This window comes from Crocodylus siamensis, chromosome 3, assembly GCF_052110815.1.
Source record: "Crocodylus siamensis isolate JL-2025a chromosome 3, ASM5211081v1, whole genome shotgun sequence".
NCBI classification, from domain to species: domain Eukaryota; kingdom Metazoa; phylum Chordata; order Crocodylia; family Crocodylidae; genus Crocodylus; species Crocodylus siamensis.
Genome location: NC_143397.1, coordinates 3,217,123 through 3,238,267, shown reverse-complemented (window position 1 = coordinate 3,238,267; position 21,145 = coordinate 3,217,123). Strand labels below are relative to the sequence as shown.

The 21,145-nt window shown below is 48.6% G+C and overlaps 1 protein-coding gene across 3 annotated transcripts in view; it reads left to right on the top strand.

The window, feature by feature from the left end:
• Nucleotides 1–21,145, top strand: part of DNAI1 (dynein axonemal intermediate chain 1) — a 228,848-nt gene that overhangs the window by 90,428 nt on the left and 117,275 nt on the right. The window lies entirely within an intron of this gene.

The window sequence follows — 21,145 nt, the reverse complement described above, 5'->3', positions numbered from 1 at the left end:
CTTCCATTAAGATGAATGACTTCTTCCCTGGGGAGGAGCCAGTTTCCCCTGTATGTTCTTGCATGTGAGGCTATTTATTTTCCAAAGGTAAAGCAAAGGACTGGATTTTGGCAGGCAGCAGGAAATGGATGAGATGCAAAGAGCACCTAATCCACACCAAAGGGTACTTGTACACCAATCCCCGCCCCACACCTGATGACAGTGCCTCACGCAGCTGGGAACAAAAACATGCTACACTGGGATAGATCAGAAAGGTTTTTGGCAGCCCAGGGATAGGAATAGAAAGGCCATGTGTGTACACCCATGAGCAATGCTAACGTTGCAAAGAGCCTGCACAGTTGGTGATGTTTTAACTGGGCTGACTCTGGTGCTAGCTCTTGCTGGCAATCAGGCTGTGTCTACACAGCAGCTGAAGGGGTGTTGGCAGACCAGGGAGATGTACTCATGCCGCTTGAATGTGGCTAGTTGGGGTAACAACAAAGTGGAGGTGTGGGAGCACAGACCTTACGGCAGGGGCTACGCAGACATGCTGAGCACTGTGGATATGGACTGGGGTCACTGGCTTGCTCTGAAGTCCCTGGTGTTGAATCTGCCTTGCTACTGCTACCTGAACTAGGTAGTGTAGAGCTAGCCATGCTGCAGACACCTCATTACATGTAGTGTAGACATACCTTGGAGTTCTGGTGTGTGCCGGATAAAACCAAATCCCAGCTAAATGGCTCCATGTTATTACAGCTACCTTTGAACTGTCCCAGAAGGTGACCAGGGCCATGGGGCTCTAATTGCAGGAGGTTCCCAGAGAGCCTGGGGTTGCACGCAGCCTGAGCAGCACTTGTCAGCTGCTGACGCATGGATGATAGAAACGGATATTGCAGTTAACTCCCCAACCAGAAACTTCAGAAGTTTATGCTCCCGTCTTACCCAGCAGCACTTTTTCCCAGAGTAAATGTCCTTAGTTACCTGGTCACAGGTTTAGCTGGACCTATCCCCATCACATTTTCTCTCTGCCCAATCCCCAATAAACACACATATCTATTTCCCCTTGGCCCTAGAGACAGATGGGAAGAACTTTTCCGGTAACCACTGCTCTCCTGCTGTTTCTGAGACTGCCTGGCCTCAGCACCATCTAAATGACTGAAGCCCTGCTCCTTTCAGACTCGCTGCATCTGACTGTGCTGTTGTTATCGAGCAGTCATTTAGTACTTACATACACAAATACTAAATCACTGCACAGTAACTGTTTTTAATGCACAGTCACATCCCTGAATGGCTTTTTGGTGGTGCTGATGGCTCAGTAGCTCATTACTGTAGCAGTGAGCTACTGCGCAGTCAGCATCTCGTGTAGACGCGGCCACTGATCAGGATTCTGATGCAGTTGGCACGGTGACTTCTCCACCTATGGACCCTCCTGTGGGAGCACCTGGCTGCCCCTCCAGCCACACGGTAGCATGTTCCAGCTGTTTGCAGCAGCTGCAATACCTCATAGTCAGTCTGGTGTCCAGCTGCTATGGGTGATCATAGCAAACGCTTGGAAGTGAATTGGAGAGCAGAGCACAGCACATGGGTGCATTGTTGTGGGCCTGCTACACCCAGGCAGGTATGTAAACTCCATGCAAGGCCCAGAAAACCCATGACTAGCACCTATTTGGTCACCGAGGAGGCCCCACAGGCTAGTGGTCAGGGTACTTGTCCAAGGAGCAGGAGATCCAGGTTCTAGGCCCCCCAAATGGAATTTTGACCTTCGTCTCCCACTTCACAGCAAAGTGCCTTCACCTGTGGGCTAGGCATTGCCAAGAATGCCCTCTTCTTCTGTTGGTGCTTGCCTCCCAGGCAGCCAGGAGGGAAAGGGAAAGCTATGTGGGACCAGGAATCCACATGTCTCAGTGAGATGGGCAAAGCTTTAGCAAGGCAGGTGCTCTGGGTACTGCCACCAGCAGCATTTCTGCATCTGATAGGAACTAGGTAGCCTACGGTAGAGCACTAGGGCAGGGAACAGAACTCACAGCCCTTTCCCTTCTAGGGCAGCATCTATCTCACTGAGCCAGGAACCCTCTGCTCTGCTTTCTTCCTGGCCCAGGAGGCTGCTCTTGTGTTTCACCCATGGCCGGCAACTGGGACACTTTGCTAGAGGGGGAAATAGAAATCCAAACGTATCTGGCTCAGGGGGACTAAACTTGGGTCTCCTGCTCCTTGGAGGTGCCCTAACCACTAGGTTGTGGGTCTAATACGTGGGAAGGGGGCTGGCCTCTCCTTCCTCTATTTTGTGGCCACCACAGAATTACTTGCCTTCCCCAAGGGCAGGAGGATCTAGACTCTGCCTCAGTGGGCCCAAATGCTATTAACATGTCTAAATTAGCTGCAGAAGTGCAACTTAACCATCTTGGGGGAGCAGGGGGCCAAGCAGCCCTCAGCATAGCAGCTGGCAGGAGTGTAGCCCACTGGTGGCAAAGACACCGGCAGCTCCAGGGAGGCAGATGCAAACAGGAAAGGCCAAGCAAACACCTTTTGGACATCAGTAGATGAGAAGGCCACTTTTCCTTTTGAAGGTGGCATTGACCTGCGGCTCTGGCTTCCTAGATTGTGTTTCCAAAGGCTGCAGGGTCCTAACACTGAGTCCCGCTCTGCAGTAGAGTATTTGTGCTCATAGAGCAGGGCTCCAGGAGGAGTTTATAACCTTGTTAGCAAAACTAGTGCATCACCAGGCTGTTGCAAAGCAATCAAAAGAACACACTGTTCCCACTGGAGAAGCTCTGAGCCACACACATCCATCAGCAACCACCAAAAGTTTGAAGGATGGCTATCTCCTCATTAGGTGGGAGAAATAGGAACATTACAGGCAGTGTTTTATGGCTGAGACACTTTCAACTTAATCCTTGTTCGGCACTAACAGGTTCTAACATCTGAGACCTCAGTTCTCGAAGATAATTTAAGGAAGCTTTTTTCCTCTAACAAGCTCTCTGTAAGAGTGGGTGCTGCTCCTCTGTTTGGGCCAAGCCATGCCATCCTCACTGAGCTCATACTCCTGGCAGGGGACTGCAGGGCTTGGCTTGTGACTTTTGCACTGGAACAATCTAGAATTTTGCCAAAAAATGAAGGAAATGTGCTTTTTCCAAGCCTTTATTTTCTGAGCTGACTGGCTCTTTCTTTTTGAAACAATGCCTGCATTTTAGCAATAGAGGAGGAAAGTGGGAAGCGAATGTCTTCAGACTAGAATAGAAAGCCTGGCAGTTCTCTCTGTTTTTACCACTTAATCTGTAGTGAATTAGTATTGCCTTAGCAAGCTCAAGCATTTTAATAAAGCAAAGCCAATGATAACATAACCGCTATAAAATGCAAAAGGCCTCACTATAGATTTTTTGGCCTAAAATACCAGGCCCCTGGTTTGCAAGATGTACAGTCACAGCCTCCCGTATCATTGAGAAATGCCTTCCATGCATCGAGCTGTACTGCGGTATAAATAATGAAGAAATGCTGGATCATGTTAACACGGCGTTTGAATTGCACGTTCAAAGTCACACAATGTCAGTAACATATTAAACAACTAATTTAAGGCCACGACTAGGAAGAGACAACAGTCACCTGTATGCAGTACAGCCAAGCTACTGTAGCTGTTGAACCCTAAGCTCTTATAGGAATATGGGGCGGGGAGAGTCCTCCTGGGCCATTCCCCACTGTACCGGGTCTCCGTTTCATATAATCCCTTTCATCACTGAATGAGCGCCAACCTGAGATTTGCTGGGTTTTTTGGAAACCTGTTTCCAGAACCTTCCTGCTTTGATGCTTAGAAAACTTCTTTCAGTTCCCAGCATGACGTTCGTTATGTCCACTTTAACTTTCCAGGCCCACTGAGTTGATCTTTGCAGTGTCGTTCACAGTGTTGTGCTAACAGGCACAAGGCAAAAACCTCCAGTTTACCTGAGATTAATGTCATCCCTTCAATTATATTTCCTTGTCATGTCTTTAAAAGGACAGAGAAGAAAATTGCCAATGCTTCGTAATGGTATGTAATGCTAATTAGACCTGGAGTCTTATATTGCATGAGAAGTGAATGGGCTGTAGGGTGTGGGAGCACTGAGTCCCCACCTTTACTTCTTGTATTTTTGGCTTGAGAAAATATGCCAGAGCTGTGACTGGACAGCAAAAGCCTAAAGAGAAAACACACCTGATAGCAGGGCTCAGGGGAAACCCAATTTAATCAACATAATGATCCCATCAACAAAAGGTCAAGGCCTGTGTCTGTATCCAGCTCAGGGCAGTGTCAGAGGGCATCTCATTTTTTTGAGCAGTCTTTGGTGTCTGTATCTGTGTAACACTGCTTACTCAAACCAGTAGCTAAATGCCAAAGTTTGGTCCACAATGTGAATTTATGGCTGTGGATGGGTGAAATACTGACACTGAGATAGTATGTGTTGTACTGGTGTAGAAAAGCAGCAGACAGATGACAGAAAACTATTGACCAGGATATCTCTGCACAATCCTATAGAGAATTATCCATGAAAAACCATGGTTAAAACTTTACTGGTATAAAATACACCAGTTTAGATGTCATGTGTCTGCTTCCAGCACAGTGCATCTGTTTGCTAAATACATGCAGGCTATTAGCTAGCTGCCTATTAGCTGCTCCATCGCTATCTAATGGTGAGGTGCTGTAACAGCGCCTGTCCCCACCGGGGCAACTGCATGTCTGGATATTCCTGATCCCCTTGTACAAAATCAATGTACGTTACAACAGCAGCTTCAGCTGGCTCTGCTCAACATCTGTGCAAATGCAAATCTGAGCAGCCTCTGTGGGGAAGACGTCACACTGCCAAGGGGACAATCCTGGGCAAGGACTCTGTCTCCTTGGCCTGCTTCAGACTTTGGCCATTTTTTTCTGAGCCTGCTTGTTTTGAAGATGACAGAAGTATTTATAGCAGGGGAATGTTTTTTTGGTCGTTGTCCCATCATTTGGCTTTGGGCACAAGAATATTTTCAGCTTAAAACGTTGGCGGGTTCAGAGATCTGAGCATACCAAAGAAGGGGTTGATAAGTGAAGCTGTTTGCAGTTCCAAAGTGTACTTCTGTTGGGGCTCTTAAGAAAGGATCTTCTTCCCCGGCAGATCAGCTTCTAGGATCTCGCAAGTCACATGTCGCCATCAAAAAGCAGGGTGTTATTATTCAGTGCGAAGCCAGTGCTGCTGAGGGGAGCCGGACCCCACAGCACTGCTGTTTGGAGCTTTTTTCTCCTTCATTTATCACAAGAATTAACTTATTTCCAGTTGCATGCTGGCAGCCCCCAGATACACAGATGTGGTTCCTTCACTCAGTTGCACTGACAGTAGATTTCAGTTGGGCCAGGTTTATTGGTAGTGATGCCAGGTAGACAGGAAACAACTGGACTTTTGGACCCAGCATACAGAGCTGCCAGGTAGAAAAAACCCTGTTACTTCTTGTGAACTTATTCTCTCTGCTCTGGTGTCACTGGGGCACTATGAACCTGGGACCCCAGGATACTATTTCAGGGTGCAGACATGCACTTTAATAGGTATAACCCCTGCCTGCTGTGTTAAACTACCTCGCCAAGCACCTTTCCACCGGAATTTGATATTAATGCATAGGAGGGAAGGAATGAGGCAAAGCTCCTAATAGCATGAAATCTGCCACAGGGAAGTACAGGCAGAGCATCAGGGAAGTGTCTTATCTCTGCGAGGCAGCAGCCTGCATAAGCCTCCCAGTAGACTTTGTGGAAGCTCTGTCTCCTGAAACTCTGAAATCCAGACTGAGTAAAACACACCTGAGATTATTAACGGGAGAGCTCTGGTGAGCCACTGCAGCCTGAGAGGCCTTTTCCACTTGTAATTTCTGTGCTGTGACTCGGTTTTCCAATGATTCGGAAATGAATGACAGTGCCTCGCCAAGCCAGATCCAAACCGTTTAACAAGATGTTCGTTCTTTCTTTCTTTGATTTATATGCTGCCCTCCCCAACAAAAGTTCAGGTCAGCTTACAAGAAGAAGGCAGAATAATTTACCAAGCATGAGAACAAGAGAACAAAACAACTTAAAGGGAACTGGGATATCCATGTAAAACAGAGACCCCTTCAACAATATCTCGGCCTAGCTTCATTTGCTAAACACCTGCTCATGTGGGAAAGTCTTATCCTGCTTCTGAAGGATGTCTGGGCATGGGCTCCCTCAAGAGCAAGGGAAGTCCAGAATGGAGGAGCTGCTGCAGAGGACAACTTTGCATGCATTTTTGCCAAGTGCACTTGGTGCATCAGTGGTACTTGCAGGAGGTTGCTGCTGGCTGACTTTTGGGATCGTGATGGGCAGATAAGAGAGCAAGGAGCAATAGTCTCAAGTTGCAGCAAGGGAAGTTGAGGTTAGATATTAGGGAAAACTTTCTCACGAGGAGGGTGGTGAAGCACTGGAGCAGGCTTCCTAGAGAGGTGGAGGAGTCTCCGTCCTTGGAGGTTTTGAAGAGCCAGGTGGACAAAGCCTTGCTCAGATGACTAGCTGGGGCTGGTCCTGCTTGGAGCAGGGGTTGAACTAGATGTGACCTCCTGAGCTCCCTTCCAAACGTCATTTTCTATGATTTGATAAGGGAGAAGGCAGCCCCTTAGGAACGTAGGACCTAGGTCATTTAGGGCCTCATAGGTCAAAAGGAGCACCTTGAATTATGCCTGGAAAGCTATTCCCCATCGTTTTGCTGATGCTGGTGAACGAGTTTGGTTACAAACTGAGTCAGCCTTGCCCTTCACCCCCTGATCTGCCCCACCTCACTGCATGCACAGTAAAACCTTCCCAGTAGAGCTGATCATATCAAGTGCACTTAGGAGAAGAATAGACATGTCATCAATAATCCAGCTGGCGGTTACCCTTCTGACAACTGGCAATTTCTTTCCAGCACAGTCACCCACAGCCAGATGAATGGCCTCTGTGGCTCATGTCCCTTTATGAGATTGTATCTGCCACAGCAGACTTTTGCTCCTTGGATTTCAGGCTCAGTACGGGAACAGAAAGGTAAAGAAATAAAGGACCGAGACAGAGAGCGGTTAGCAAAGCTGTATCACTGTCGGCTTTCCGAGGACAGCTCTGCACTCTCCTTGCTCATCAGTGCAGAGCAGAGAGTGTCTGCTTCCCATGTGTCGTTCAGCCGCTGGGTGCTTGGCAGATATAGCGAGCTCGGGTCAAAGCCAGTGTTGGGAGCTGTTCTCAGAGAACAAGCAGAAATTTGGGGAGTGCAGGAGGGCCCTTATGTCAGTACAGGAGGCTATAATGATAGGAACTGAAGGGCTGGCTTTCAAGCTGGAGGGTACAAATGGGGAGAATAAGAGTAGAAATCAGAGCCAGGAACAAGCCATAAAGACCTTTCTGAAGGAGAGAGCTGTCATGAAGGGATCTGGCAACATAAGCAAAGCAACCCATTTGGGGTCTGCATAGGGAGGCCCCCAGCTCCCAAGCACTTCTTGCCTTCTGTGCGTCTCCTGGCAGCTCTTCTCTTCCCCGTCAGATGAAAGGAGGGGGAAGATAAGCTGGGGCTAACCCCTTGCGTAGTGGGAACTAGGTAGATCCCCAGGAGCTTTTGCTTAATTCAGATCCTCTGATACGGGCACAGAACGAGAGGAGCCCGCGTGTGCCTGAAGGAGACTGGCCTTGCTCTGGCAGCCTGGGTTCGGTTCCCAGCTCCGTCACGGGCTCCTGTGACCTGGGAGCCGTGTGCAGCTGCAGTGCTCAGAGCAGCAGCCAGCACCGCCAGGAGAAGGTGGCTGGAACATCAGCTGTTCCATCCCGGGTCTCGTACCGCTCATCGCCGGCGGATCTCAAGGGCTTGCAGCCACATATTAAGCAGCTCCGCTAGCATCTGTCACATTTGTTCTCTCACTCTCTGCTGATGGGGAGAGGTGTGTGCGCTGGAGTGTTGTTTTGGAAGGGGGTTTAACAGAGATATGCAATCACTTATTTATGGCAGGGAAAATAAGGGCAGCTTGCACAGAGAGCAGGAGATGGGAAGGTGTCTCCTGGCTGTTAGTCACTGGAGAATTAGTTCCACGGTCTCATGCCCCCCCCCGCAAATTCTGTCCCCCGCTCGGTCAAACCTTATCAGTATCATGCCAGAGTTAAGTGCTCGACTGTTTTTATCCTGGAGATTCAGCTTTTCTTTTAGCTCTTCTGAGCCCAGAGCATTGATTGCCTTGACAATGAAGACCAAGACCTTGAACTGGATTTGCTGTCTCATGGAAAGTCAGTGTAGACAGCAGAGGACAGGTGAGCAGGAGCCCGTGGCGCTGAGGGGCTGTCCTGCAGCCCTCTGGACTGGTGGTTTCCAAAGCGCAGGAGGCTCAATGCTCAAGTGTATTGAATGCTGTCATTCAGCCAGCAGGGATTGGAGACGTGTATCCCTGAGGCCAGGGCATCACCTGGTTGGACCAGATGGGTGTCACAAGCACATGGAGATGGTGGATGGCATTCAGCAAGAAAAGGCCGGATCTCTGTCTGCAGTCTTTATAGAGGTTTTATAAAATGTTTTTGTGTGGTACTTAACTTCTCTTGCGGCGCTTCTTGGAAACATTTCCTGTTAAGCTTAGAGAAGAAAAGTGCTTGAACTTTCCTCCTAAGGATTTTTAATATTAAAGAACAAGATCTCTGATCTTTTAGCTGGGATATTGCATTTTTATCAAGGCAGCCTCCAATGGAAACTCCTGGAGTTTTAGTTTCTGTGGCTGGTACAATTGCTTATTTTTAAACTGCGCCTTGGGTACTGATACTGTCGGGTCTAAAACTCTCTTGCCAAGCTCTGAGACACTCCCTGGTGCCTCATGTAACATTTGTCTGAAAAAAGAATTTTGCTTTGATGAAGTTTTTTCTTCCGTATTGTCATGCAATGCTGATTTTTTGGGCTGCCTTTTGTCCCGGCTGCTGCTAGTTAATTAGATGTTGGTCTTGCACTGTATTGCCCTCCTCTCCTCCCCATCCTTTTACTGGAGATCTAAAGCATCTTATTGTAGTTTTTTAGGCTGGTTTCTCTTTACTGATATCTGTGTTCAAGATGTTCACATTTTCCCTTCACTTATTAGCTGTAGTCATCTTAGTTCGTGTAGAAAACTCGACACTCAGATTTTCAAAGCCTGTTAAGGCATGTGGGTGCTGGAAAAACCTCGGCCTGACAGTTTAAGGTTGCAGGGAAGCTGCAGCTCTTTCATTAGATGCACAGATGTTTTGAATCTTGCTCTGTTGTTTTGTACCAGCTGCCAACTACACAACATGTCAGACCTTTGCTGGAAAAAAAGGATTCAAATGTTATAATGGCACCTACATAAAAGTCAGGTAGTCACATTCCCGGAGCGTGTGTAGACTACGCCATCTCCCCACTCATCCTGGCAGTCAGACCAAAAGGGTCCTAACCACATCAGCGCAGGCTGCAGGGGACAGGAGAGGAGAGGCCGACGGGGAGGGCTGCTATAAGAAACCAAGAACATCACAATACCCGTGCTGGGTCAGCCCACAGTCCTGTCTCTGGCAACAGCAAGTCATGGATGCTCTAAACAACCAACCTTTTTGGCAGGCCACAGACTAGCCCTGCACCCTCCCTGTGTGCCACTCTGCTCACCTGCCCCTCTCTGATCTGCTGCTCTGCTTTATGCTCCCTGGCCTTGTGCTCCCAGGCACTTTGCTTTCTGCTTTCTGCCTCCTGCCCTGTTGGGTCTGCAGCGCCTGTCCCCTCCACGGTCTGCCATGTGCCCATGCTCAGTGCAGCACCCTGCTGCAGGTTGGCCGCCCCCGTCTTGAAGAAGAGTGTAAAAAACATGATAACCAGACCCATCTGCTCTCCCCAGCAGTAGGTTGTGCCTCTGCCTGTTGTGGTTAGCAGCCCCTGGCTGACCCATCTTCCATAAACCCATCTAACCTTGTATTGAAGCCAGTCATAGTACTGGCCTCCCTGTGGCAACAAGTTCCTCGGGTTAATTATCCATTGCGGAAAGAGTAGTTCCTTTTGCTTGCTTTAAGCCTGCTGCCTGCTCATCTTCTACTATGAGACATAGCAAATAACAGTACCCTACGACCTTTTCTACACCACTCTGGACTTTGTAGATCTCTCTCATATCTCCCAGCCGTTTCCATCGCTCCTTGTATGGAAACCTTTCCATCCCCCTGCTCCTCTTTGTTGCCATTCTCTGGACCTTTCCTAGTTCTGCTCTATCTACCCCTTCTTAGGTGGGGTGACAAGAACTGCTTCCCGTGCTGAAGTGGGAGGCACAGCAGGGATTTTTATATTGGCCTAACGTTTTCTGTCTGGTTTCCAGTTTGAGGGCTTCCTAATCATTTCTTTGCCTTTTTGTCACTACTGAGCACTGAGCCATTGTTTTCTCTCCATCGTGGCTCCAGCCCGCAACAGCTATTTCACAGCCCATTTCTGTGCATGAGCAGCTAGGGTTATTTTTCCCCATATGCATTGCTTTGCACTTACCAATACTATCAACTCACCAATGTTAAGCGCAGGCTCTGGCAGGGGTTTTGTCTGTGACAGGAAGCTAACAGACACCTCAAGAAGTAGTTAGGGCTGGATGCAGCTCAGGGTATGATGCCTCCACCCAGTACTCTATTGCATCTACATAAAATAGAAGAACCGCCAAACCTAGTGAAGCCCACAGGACCAGCTCTCCAACGGATGTAAACCGTGGCACAGTCCTTTGATGGCTGTGAAGTACACAGATTTCTGTCCACAGAGGATGTGGCTTGTTCTCACAGAACCGCCCCCACCACCTCTTTCCACCCCCAGGACAGCACTTGCCATGTGAGAGTCCTGGGTGGTGCTGAGCAGCTGTAGTTCAGGGCGGTGTGGGAGGAGCCCAGCACCGGACAGGTCTAGGACCCAAGTCTCCCAGTCCCTGCTGCAGTATGCAGGACTCGGCTACGGTGGGAACTTTCTGTTAGATGCTGCCTCTGATTCTGGTGGCATTGGATAGCTCCAGGATTCGACACCAGCTCTCTTACCTCCCTGCAGCTCCTACACACAGGACAGGACGCTTTGGGTGTCTAGACACATGCTCCAAGGTGGAGTGGAGTTCGTCAAACTTTAGTTCAAGTGTCCCCACTGCCATTTTGAAACATGGGGATGCTGAATAGACAAGATGTGGAGGCTGCTGGAGCATGTGAATTAACACGCTCCAATAGACCTGATTAATTATCATGCATTGGAGCAGATGTCCAGCATGAATATAGGTGCTTGTCGCAGTGCACTCAGGTGCCCTGCGCCTGAGAGCGGAGACTGCTCTGGGGAGACCCCTAGTAGCAGAAAGGGGGAGGCTCAGCTGCCAGTCACCAGGGCTGCACAGGTGCTGGTTGCTGGGGCAACTGGTAAAACCAGCTGACAGGAAGGGGCAGGGCTTATCCCTTCTTAAGCCCAGGTAGGTGGCCAGGAGGGCAGTCCCCCTCCAGCAGCCGTGAGAGTAGGGACTCAGCGCGGACAGACAGAGGGGAGGACTCTGGCAGTGACAGCATCCCTGGTTGCTGAGCCTTCCTTCCCCCGTGCTCTTTCCCCGCGCTCCCTCACTCTCTAGTAGGGAGTAGATTTTGTTCGACCGGACGGTCTAGTTTTAATGTTGTAGCCCGGGGCTTTATGTTTTATGTTTACTGTTTTGACCGGAGGACTGGGTGAGGCTGTTAGGGGTTGGAGGAGGCCTCATAGAGATTCCCCAGTACCGTGGGGGTTCCTGGCGCCTGAGAGGGCACAGCATTTGCGGGGTGCAGTGGCCCTAGCCCCAGAGAGAGAGGGGGCAGCGAGGAGCCCCAGAGAGAGAGGAGACAGCGAGGAGCCCCAGAAGAGGAGGTAGCGAGGAGCCCTGGGAGTAAAGAGGAGGGCTGGAACATAACAGGATCCAGGTCAAACCACGTCAACTCCATCTGCGAGGCTTGGGCTGCAGTGTAGAGGAGGAAAAGGAGCTGCAGGTAGCGCCCCCCCTGTCACCGGGGTGTGGAAAAATGGCCAGTCTCCCGCTGATTACAACCATCTTCTAATCAAGTCAGATCAAGGCATGGCAGGCAAGTAAGCAGGCGGTTGGCCCATTACAGGAGGGCGGAGCCACTCCCAGAAAGGCTCCAATATTGATATTCCTGTCACAGTGCCGTTCATGTTTAATCTAAACTGGAAGTCCTGTTCATTGAGCATAGTCAGAATTAAAACCAAGACATGAATTGCAACAGGCTAAAATTTTGCTGGCCTCCAGCACGTGGCATGTCAACATCAAATTGCATCTGGGATGGCACAGGGGGCTCAACCACTGGAAAGGGCAAATAAGGGAGACTTTTTTGGGTGTCCTCGCTCCTGGGATGCTAATAAGCCAGCCTGGCATGATAGGAAGTGCTGTGCGCTAGAAGGGGATAAGCCAACTGACACCTAGGGAAGTGCTTTGTGCTCGCAAACCACAGCAGTCAAATCCCATGGCACGTGGGGCCAGCTTATGCTGGGTCTGTTTATAGTGTCACTGCTGCCTCTGTCTGCTAAATCTGTCTCATGAGCTGGAGTGATGTGCAGGCCCTCTGCCCCTGGCCCTCGGGTGGATGTTGCTGTTTGAGGACCATCTCCATACTCTCTGCTCAGGTCATTGCTGTGTCCCTTGTGTCAGTCTCACCATCACCAGACATGGCCTGCAGTGTATCTTTGCATTAGAGAAAATGCATTTTCATTCCTGCCTTTTCCCCTCCTAAGTCTCTGTGCTGTAGGTGACTCTGCAGGGATCGGTACCCGGTCCTTCTCTCCCTATTGCTGGTTTCACACTTTGCTGTCTGGTACATCAGCAAAGGAGGGTCGGACCTGTGGGTCTCAGGAAGAGGTGAGTTTGAAGAATGCCTGTGGGCTGCCAAAGACAGGGATGCAGTCTTTGAAGGAAAGTTCTTCTCCAGCTAAATGCAACAATTGTACATGTCTTTCATGGAGTCCTCAAAATAACCTGGAATGCTCGATCCCGTGTCCTCTTCTATGACCCCACCTCGGCGGGGGCTGAGATAGCAGCATGATGTTGTGCCTCCTCTCCTGCTGTTTGGCAGAGTTTGCAAGGATTGCAGAGAAGGAAAGCTTTTAGCAAAACCTTCAGGCTGCTTGCTACCACTGACAGCAGAGGAGACATTTGACATTTTCTGGATGGGGTCCTATGTCACTTCATGCACCCAAATGGCACTTGCCCAGCTGCATAGGCACTGTTGTTGGTGCCTCTTCACAGTCTGTGATCTTGTTCCCCACACAGTCTCCTCTCCAGGCCTCCCCTTGAACCAGGGTAGCACCGAGGGGAAGATATATGGAACCAGGGGGAAGAAACTAAGCTACCTCCTGAGATGACTACTGCCTGGGCTCTGGCCTTGACCCCTGCTCCCAAGGGGACAGAAACTTCCCCACTATCCATGAATAGTATATGCAAGGTGCAGTGGCTTAACTTTCAGGAGGGGAGTTGGATAATGCCAAGCCTCTGGCCTGAGCACTGTGCTGGGAAGTGGGAGAGATGTAAGTTCAAACTCCTCTGGGAGAAAGGGGAACACAGAACCCAGGTTTCCTGCTTCCTAGGCAAGTGGCTGACCCAGTAGGCTGAAACATGGGGGACCCCCCCCTTCTTTGGCATCTGACGTGTATTTGTCCTATGCCCAATAGCTATGTGGACGCTTGCGCGTCCAAGCTGCACAAGGAACGGGATTGCTAAATGTGTAAGTGCCAAAAACAGCCCTTACGCAGCTGGATAGGACCCAGTTGGGCACATCATCTGCTCCACGTCCTCACTGCTACACCATACCTTTTATGTTATCCAGCCTCCAATGAAGCTAAAGCAGCTTCCTTCTTTTTAGGCTTGAAGGTGGCTGGAGCATTTGCTCAACAAAACAAAGCAGTTCAAAGGTACGTGCTCGAGTTAGATCCTCAGTGTCCTGCAGTTCACTTAGGTACCCCCCGCACCCGGAGAGCACGGCTTCTCCGTATTGAACGCAGAGTGCCGTCAGTTCTGCTTCCACCACTACAGCTGTTTGCCCTCTCTCCAAGGTGAAATGCATTCTCTTACATCTCCATCTCTCATCCGTTCTGGCTCTAGGGTTTGGTACGTTGATTGAGAGCAAGGCTGTGGACACAATGAGTGTTAGCGAGAGTAAGAAGACATCTGAGCAAGCTCCTAACCTGAGATAGCATAGAGACGGCCACTTTTGAGCCATGTTGGCCACTTTAAACATGCCTGAAAGATAAAGAAAGCACAAGCTGACAGGAGAGCAGTGGGACCTGTGGCTAGCCCTTCATTCCTCTGGAGGTGGAGAAGACAAATGGGTAAATCCTGCAGTCTAAACCTCTCCCTCCCCAAAGCAAACATGGTATAAAAGGACATTTAAACACTGCCGGCCCATTTCTGGGAAGACATTCATCTCAGACATTATCCAATTAATGGTTTCTAACAAGGGACCATGCTTATTTTATAAGTGCACCAAGCAGATCCATTTTATCATGGCTCATAATTCTGCACTAAACTGTCAACATATTTTTTCTATAAATGACAGCAACACGTCTGAGTACTCAGCTGTGCCTTATCTGTTCTCTCATCTGCAGATTAATGTCATCGCTGAAACATTTGCATTTAAAAGCAAATCCAGATTTCCACCACAAGAACATTCCTCAATGCATTTATTTGCGAAGGTTTCTTTACAAATCGAAGTAATTTTTATTTATGCCACTCCATCAGTCTCCAGTCCCAGTCATAAGACCGGCTTTTTGGTACAAAGAAATCTAATCTATTACAGTGAATGAAGCAGCAACAATGTGGTTACACTTGATATGAAGCGACTCCTGAAAGGTGAAGCTGCATTTTAAATCAGACAGAACATTAATTTCTGAACCTGAGAAAGTGTTACAGACTCGGAGAGGGTCGGAAATGGCCTCAAGAGACTGTCCAGCGATAGTCCGCCCCCCTGCCCAGCACTAGGGCTCAAGCCACCTTGACTAACCCAACAGCTGTTGGATTGCCCCCTTCTCCAAACCCTCCAGCACGGGAGATTTCACGACTCCCTCGGCCTCTTCCAGTATTTCCGTACCCTCGCTGTGAGAGAGTTTTCTAATATCCAGCCTAGATCTTCTTTGCTATAATTGAAAGCTGATTTTTTCTTGTCTTTCCCTCAGTGGAAGGATAATAATTGATTTCTGTCCTCTTTTGTTTGCATATTGAAAGGTTATCATCATGTTATTCCTCAGCCGTCTCTCTTCAAGGCTAATCAAAGCCAAAGCCTTTCCTCAGAGGTCAAGCTTATCTCCCTGAGAGACTCTTCCCACTAGTTTCCTGAGCCTGTTTAACATTGCTTTTCTGAAGTCCGTTATCCTCATTCTGCTGCCCTGAATATCCTTTTTCTTTCTCCTTAGAAGAGTGAACTCCCTCATTTCATGATGATTTTCTCCCAGATTTCTGTCCACCTCTCAATCAATTCTTCCCGGTAAGTGAGAATCACATTTGGAATAGCTGAACTTCGGGTAGCCTCCTTCTCCATCTGAAACAAAACATTGTCCCCAACACATTTGAAGAACTTGATGGACTGTTTTTGTCCTGCATATTGCTTTTTTAACAGGTAGCTAGGTAGCTAAAAGTTCCTTGTTACCATCAGTTCTTTTCTTTGGGTACTTTGATAGTGGTTTCAAAGAAAAGCCTCTCCCACCTCCTTCTCCTGGTCCCTACGAGATCCTTCCCATGACATCGCTCCTCCTCTTGTCCTCATTTACCACCCAGAGGCATTCAATGAACTCTGTCTCTCCTGAATTGTATAACAAGCACATATACACTCAGCATATCTCCTCCCTCCTGACCTGCCTGTTCTTCCCGAGCAGGCTGTTCCCTTCCCTGCCGGGATTCCAGCCCTGAGATTTTGTTCCACCTGGTATCTGGGATGCCGGTTATATCATCTCTCTGGCTGGGCCTTGAGCCCTGTACCTCCTCCAGGTGCATTCCCCATGCACCTGGCATTTCTATGTAGCCATTTCAAATGTTTGCCAGCTTGACGTGTTATGCTCACCTCGTCTCTTATGCCCATACTGCAGCTCCCCATTCTGTCCCTCAATTCCAGCCCGAAGATGAAGTGCTCAGGTATTTTGCTCTCTCTGTGGCCTACTCACCAGCAGCCTGCAAACCGAGACAGTGTGTGAACAGACTTAGTGCCCATAAAATAAAAATTGGGGAAAGGATTTACTGTGCATGAGCTGTCCCACAATAATTACCCATGCACACAGTCTTATGTTGTGGTAGGTGAAAGCTAAGCTGCAATAGCTTAGCCCTCAGTCAAAGTGTGAAGTAGGTGGTCTCATCCAGTATTCACCGTTAGCAGAAGCCCAGCATGGAAGGGGTTTCATTTAGAGGGCTGTCACTCCATGGCAGGAAATAACTAGCAGCAGAGTTACTTTGCCTATAAGGACACTGCTGGTCTAGTGCTTGGTGGGTGCTGAGTAAGTGAGCTCTCTGCTAATTGATTTCAGGAGAGCTGCCTTGATCTTCAAGCATGTTGCTCCAGGTGTATGACCTGAACTAGCGCCTAGTCTTTGAGTGATTGCTGACTGATAGAAGCAGGCAGAGCTGATTTAGCATAACTAGGTTAAAAAAGCCAACTAAGCAGCAGGCAAGGCACATCCGGCAGTGGGATTGCCATTGGGATTTGGAGCTTTACCTTCAGAGGAACTGCACTATCTCTTCCACAAAGATAAAGACTCAGCGGTTATTGTGACTGCCGTGTTTTCTTTCCTGTCTGAAGACAGAAGAATTCATCAGCATGAAGCACGAGCTGGTGGCTGTGATGAGCAATATGTTTGTGGTCTTGAGAAATACCTCCCACCATGCAGAGCATCAGGGAAAAAGAGGGTTTCTGGATACCGAGCTTCCATCGTCACCAGAGCATCTGAAGGGGCAGGCAACAAATGACGAGGTGAGTCAAGGAAACCAGAGACTGGAAACTAGGTCACCACTAGAGATAAGAGAACTCAACAGATGTCTTCACAGCTGGCAATGATGAGATGTCCCCAGGGCAAGTAGGACACGAGCTGAGAACAACCAGGACAAACGAAATGGAGGAAGAAGCATACAAGTTCCCAAGGGAGGACCGGAGGACTGCTACATTGCTCAAGCCAGTGGAAACTCAGACAAGCCCAAGACAGCATTCACACCTGGTCAAAAAAGAGTGTCTTCCTGGAGGACTGAGTGCAGCAAGCGTGGACGGCATATTCTCTAAGGGATAGGAGGCTTTTATCAAATTTGTCCTTTTACATAGGATTACGGGTCTACTGGATACAGGCAATACAGGTGATTCCACATTTTGTGGCCTGCCTAGGCTCTTCCATAAGGTCATAGATTTCATAGATTTCTAGGGTCGGAAGGGACCTGGTAAATCATCGGGTCTGACCCCCTGCTCCAGGCAGGAAAGAGCGCTGGGGTCAAGTAACCCCAGCCAGATGCCTGTCTAATCTCCCTTTGAATATCTCCAGGGTAGGGCAGAGCACCACCTCCCTTGGGAGCCCATTCCATATTTTGGCAACCCTTACCGTAAAGAATTTCTTCCTTGTGTCCAATCTAAATCTGTTCTCCTTCAGTTTGTGGCCATTATTTCTGGTAACCCCGAGGGGTGCCCTGGTAAACAGAGTGTCCCGTATTCCCTGCTGCCTCGCCCCCCGATGAGTTTGTAGGCAGCCACAAGATCGCCTCTCAGCCTTCTCTGGCAGAGGCTGAAGAGATTCAGACCCCACATAGGGGTCTGTCTTCATAGGGTCTTACCTGCAGGCCCTCAACCGTGCGGGTGGCCTCCTCTGGGCCCTCTCCATGTTGTCCACATGCCTCTTGAAGTGCGGTGCCCAAAACTGGACGCAGTACTCCATCTCCGTCAAATGCACAAAGTTTGATTTGTAAATTTGTTGCCAGCTTAGCCTTTAATCAGGGTTAGGCAAGTGAGTAGATGGTGGTGGGCAGTGGGGAGCTGCTGGAGGATTCATTTTGGAGTCTGTATACACAAATTAAGGATGTTTTTCATGTTACCTTTTTATTATTTACAACATGATTGAATTACATCAAAACCTCAGGTGCGTAGTTGAATATTGATTGCACGTGTGCTTTTATTTTCTATAAGCACACCCCACCATGTGGGCAGGCTTGTTTCAAATGCAAGACCTTTATTTTAAATGAGCACATTTTAAGCCTATTTTGTTTTGCGCAAAGCCTTGTTTTATACTAAGTGCAAGGCTTTTGTGTTGCTTACTCATTTTCATTAGCATTTTTTTTTTTTATCTGGGGGGAGAAATGTTAGTTATTTTAATGAGGTCTGAGCCTCTGGTCAGCCAAAGCAGCTGACTCAAACTTATCCAAAGCATTTGTTTTAGGATCACATTTTTATAAAATAAAATCTGCATTATATTGCATTACAGGACACATGTCAAAATATAACTGGTAATGTGAGACATTAATGAGTGGGGCTTTTTCTAGTGGGTCCCACAGGGATTGGTCCATGGTCCAAAACCAATATTTTTTTATTAATGATCTAGTGATATAAAATCCTTGTTGAAGAAGTTTGTAGATACACAAAGATCAGTGGAGTTGCAAACACTGAGGAGGGCAGCTCCCTGTTGCAGAGTGGTCTGGATGGTCTGGTTAGATGGTTATAATCCAAGAGGATGCATTTTAATATGACCAAATGTAAGATACTGCATCTGGGAACTGGGAAAGCAGGTTAAAGCTGCAAGATGGGGGGGTCTGTCTCTAGATGCAGGGACTCTGGAGGGATGCAGAGGTGAGAAACACCCAGCAATACATGTGACTGGGATGCTGTTTCCACCAGAGAGAGTCCGCCAACAGGCAGTAGCTTCTTAGACTATGGGTAAGAGGGACCCTCAGCTACTGGGTAACCAGAAGCCCCCACAAGGTGATTGCAGACCACGTGCTTTCTGATGTGGCCACAGACCACAGAAGAGATGAACATGCAGATCACATGCTGGCACCTAGGTTCTTGGCGATGCTCATTTTCAGCCAAGCAGTGGCAGGACAGCAGCACAATGCAGACTGCTCCTAGTAGGGGGCAGATGGCTCCTGCTATAGGAATAGTCCTGCTAGTATTCAAAGGAAGGAGGCTTGCTGAGGTCTTCAGGCCTTGACTGGAGCCGGTAAATTGTTAAGTAGGCAACCAGGCGCTGTCCCATGAGGAGACCAGCCCAGTTAGGGCTACAGATAAGAGAACCAGAGGAAGAATCGGGGTCATTTGCTTGGCTAGGTGGAGGATGGCCAGCTCAAGACCCAGATAGACGTCTGGCTGGGAAGACCATACAGCCCCAAAGGGAAGAGGGTAGGAGGAACTCGCTGAAGCTACAGAGCAGCCTGAAGAGAAGTTGAGCCTGAGAGATGGGTAAAGGACTATGCTTGGTGAGGACTCTAAAGTTGAAGCCAAATGAGGGAGCATCACATACCCTGGCCTGGGAGGAAGTTCAGGAGGGGAATGGGCAATGACCCCTCTCCTCACCCAGCCCGCCACAGAAGGGCTTCTGAAAGGGTTGATCAGTCAGCCTGGCTTCACTACCAGAGAAGATATAAGAGCCAATTAATCAGAGCTGGCAAATACCTAGAGGATAAGGTGAAAAGAAGACACCAACCTTGCTTGTTAAGAGCAAGTGGCAACCCCATCTAATGTCCTGCTTTGACTGGTTAATTGGCCCAGTTGAGTAGCAGACATAATGTCCTACACCTGGCGTATCAAACTCGCTTGGGACCCAGACTGAATCCAGACCATGGGGCTCCTTGCGGACCGGTTGCAGCCTGGAGCACAGGGGTGGCTGCCATGTGAGGGGTCCAGCAGTGAGCAGGTCTGGAGGTGGTGAGGGGTTGGCAGTGGTGTTGGCAAGGGGTCTAGAGATGGCAGTGGTGGCAAGAGGTCCAGGAGAGGAAGAGGACTGGGTGCACAGTGCTGGTTTGAAGGCAGCAGTGGCTGTGACCTGCAGGGCCAAAGGTCCCTGAATTCCACAGCAGGTCACGTCCCACACCGGCTGTATGTTTGACACCCCTCTCCTAGACTTCCATAAGGTTTTTGACACTGTCCCACATGGCATTCTCTTCAGCAAACTTGGGCAGTATTCTCTAGATGTAACCCCCTTCAGCTGGGGGCTCAACTAGTTTAAAAAGAGGCTCCTAGAATAGTTGCAAGTGATTTGCTGTCCAACTGTCAGGACATGTTTGCTGATGTCTGACAGAGACCTCTCCTGGGTCTCCATGTAGTCAATATTGTCACTAACTTGGATGATGGAATGGAAAGTACCCTTATACAACTTGTGGGTGACGCCAAGCTGAGAGGAGTTGCAAGCACTGTGGATTCAACTGCATTAGGTTAGATGAAATTAAAAATGAGTTTGATAAATTGGTCCAAAATCGGTACGATAAAATTCAACAACTACAAGTACAAAGTGCTTCATTTAGGAAGGACGACTCGTGTGCACAAATACAAGAAGGGGACTAAGTGGTCTAGTAGCGGCAGGGCACAATCAGATTCTACTGGACCACAGAGTGAATGAGATGTCAGGACAAGGCTGTTGCACAAGCAGCAAATGTCACTTGGGGATGTCACACATTTCTGCAAAAGCATGGGAGATAATTATGATGTTTCCTTGCATCCACACACATCTTTTCCCTATACATCAGCCCTCCAAAATTAGAGAGTATTTCTTAATCGAGGCTGCTGATTTCTTTCTTCTTGGAACAGAAGCAACCTACTTTATTCCTGTTCCAATCCAATTGCCTGGCAGCAGCAGTGACGTTTCTATTCAGGCAGCTGAGGAAGTCATTTGGCTTGATGGCTCATTGTTCTTTACTTCCTGGGTGTTAATGACCACCTCTCCTTTTAAATATTCTTCATCTTCTACTAATCAAGCTAACCTTTGTTTTGGTAATTTTGCACTTTGTTAGCTACTCCTGGTCTCTTCTCTCCTGTTTTACAGCCTCGCGGTTTTTATAGCTCTTTTCAAAACCCTAGATCCACCCATAGAGACCAGACTTTAGCAGCAGCTTGCTTGGGTTTCAATTTTTGTTTAATCAAGAAAGAGCAGGTGAGTGAACTGAAAATGAGGCTCTGTCCTTGCTCTACGCTGCCATAATTCTGAAAAGGCTTTTCCCCGCTTCATTCTGTCTTCCCAACGCCAACGGGCAT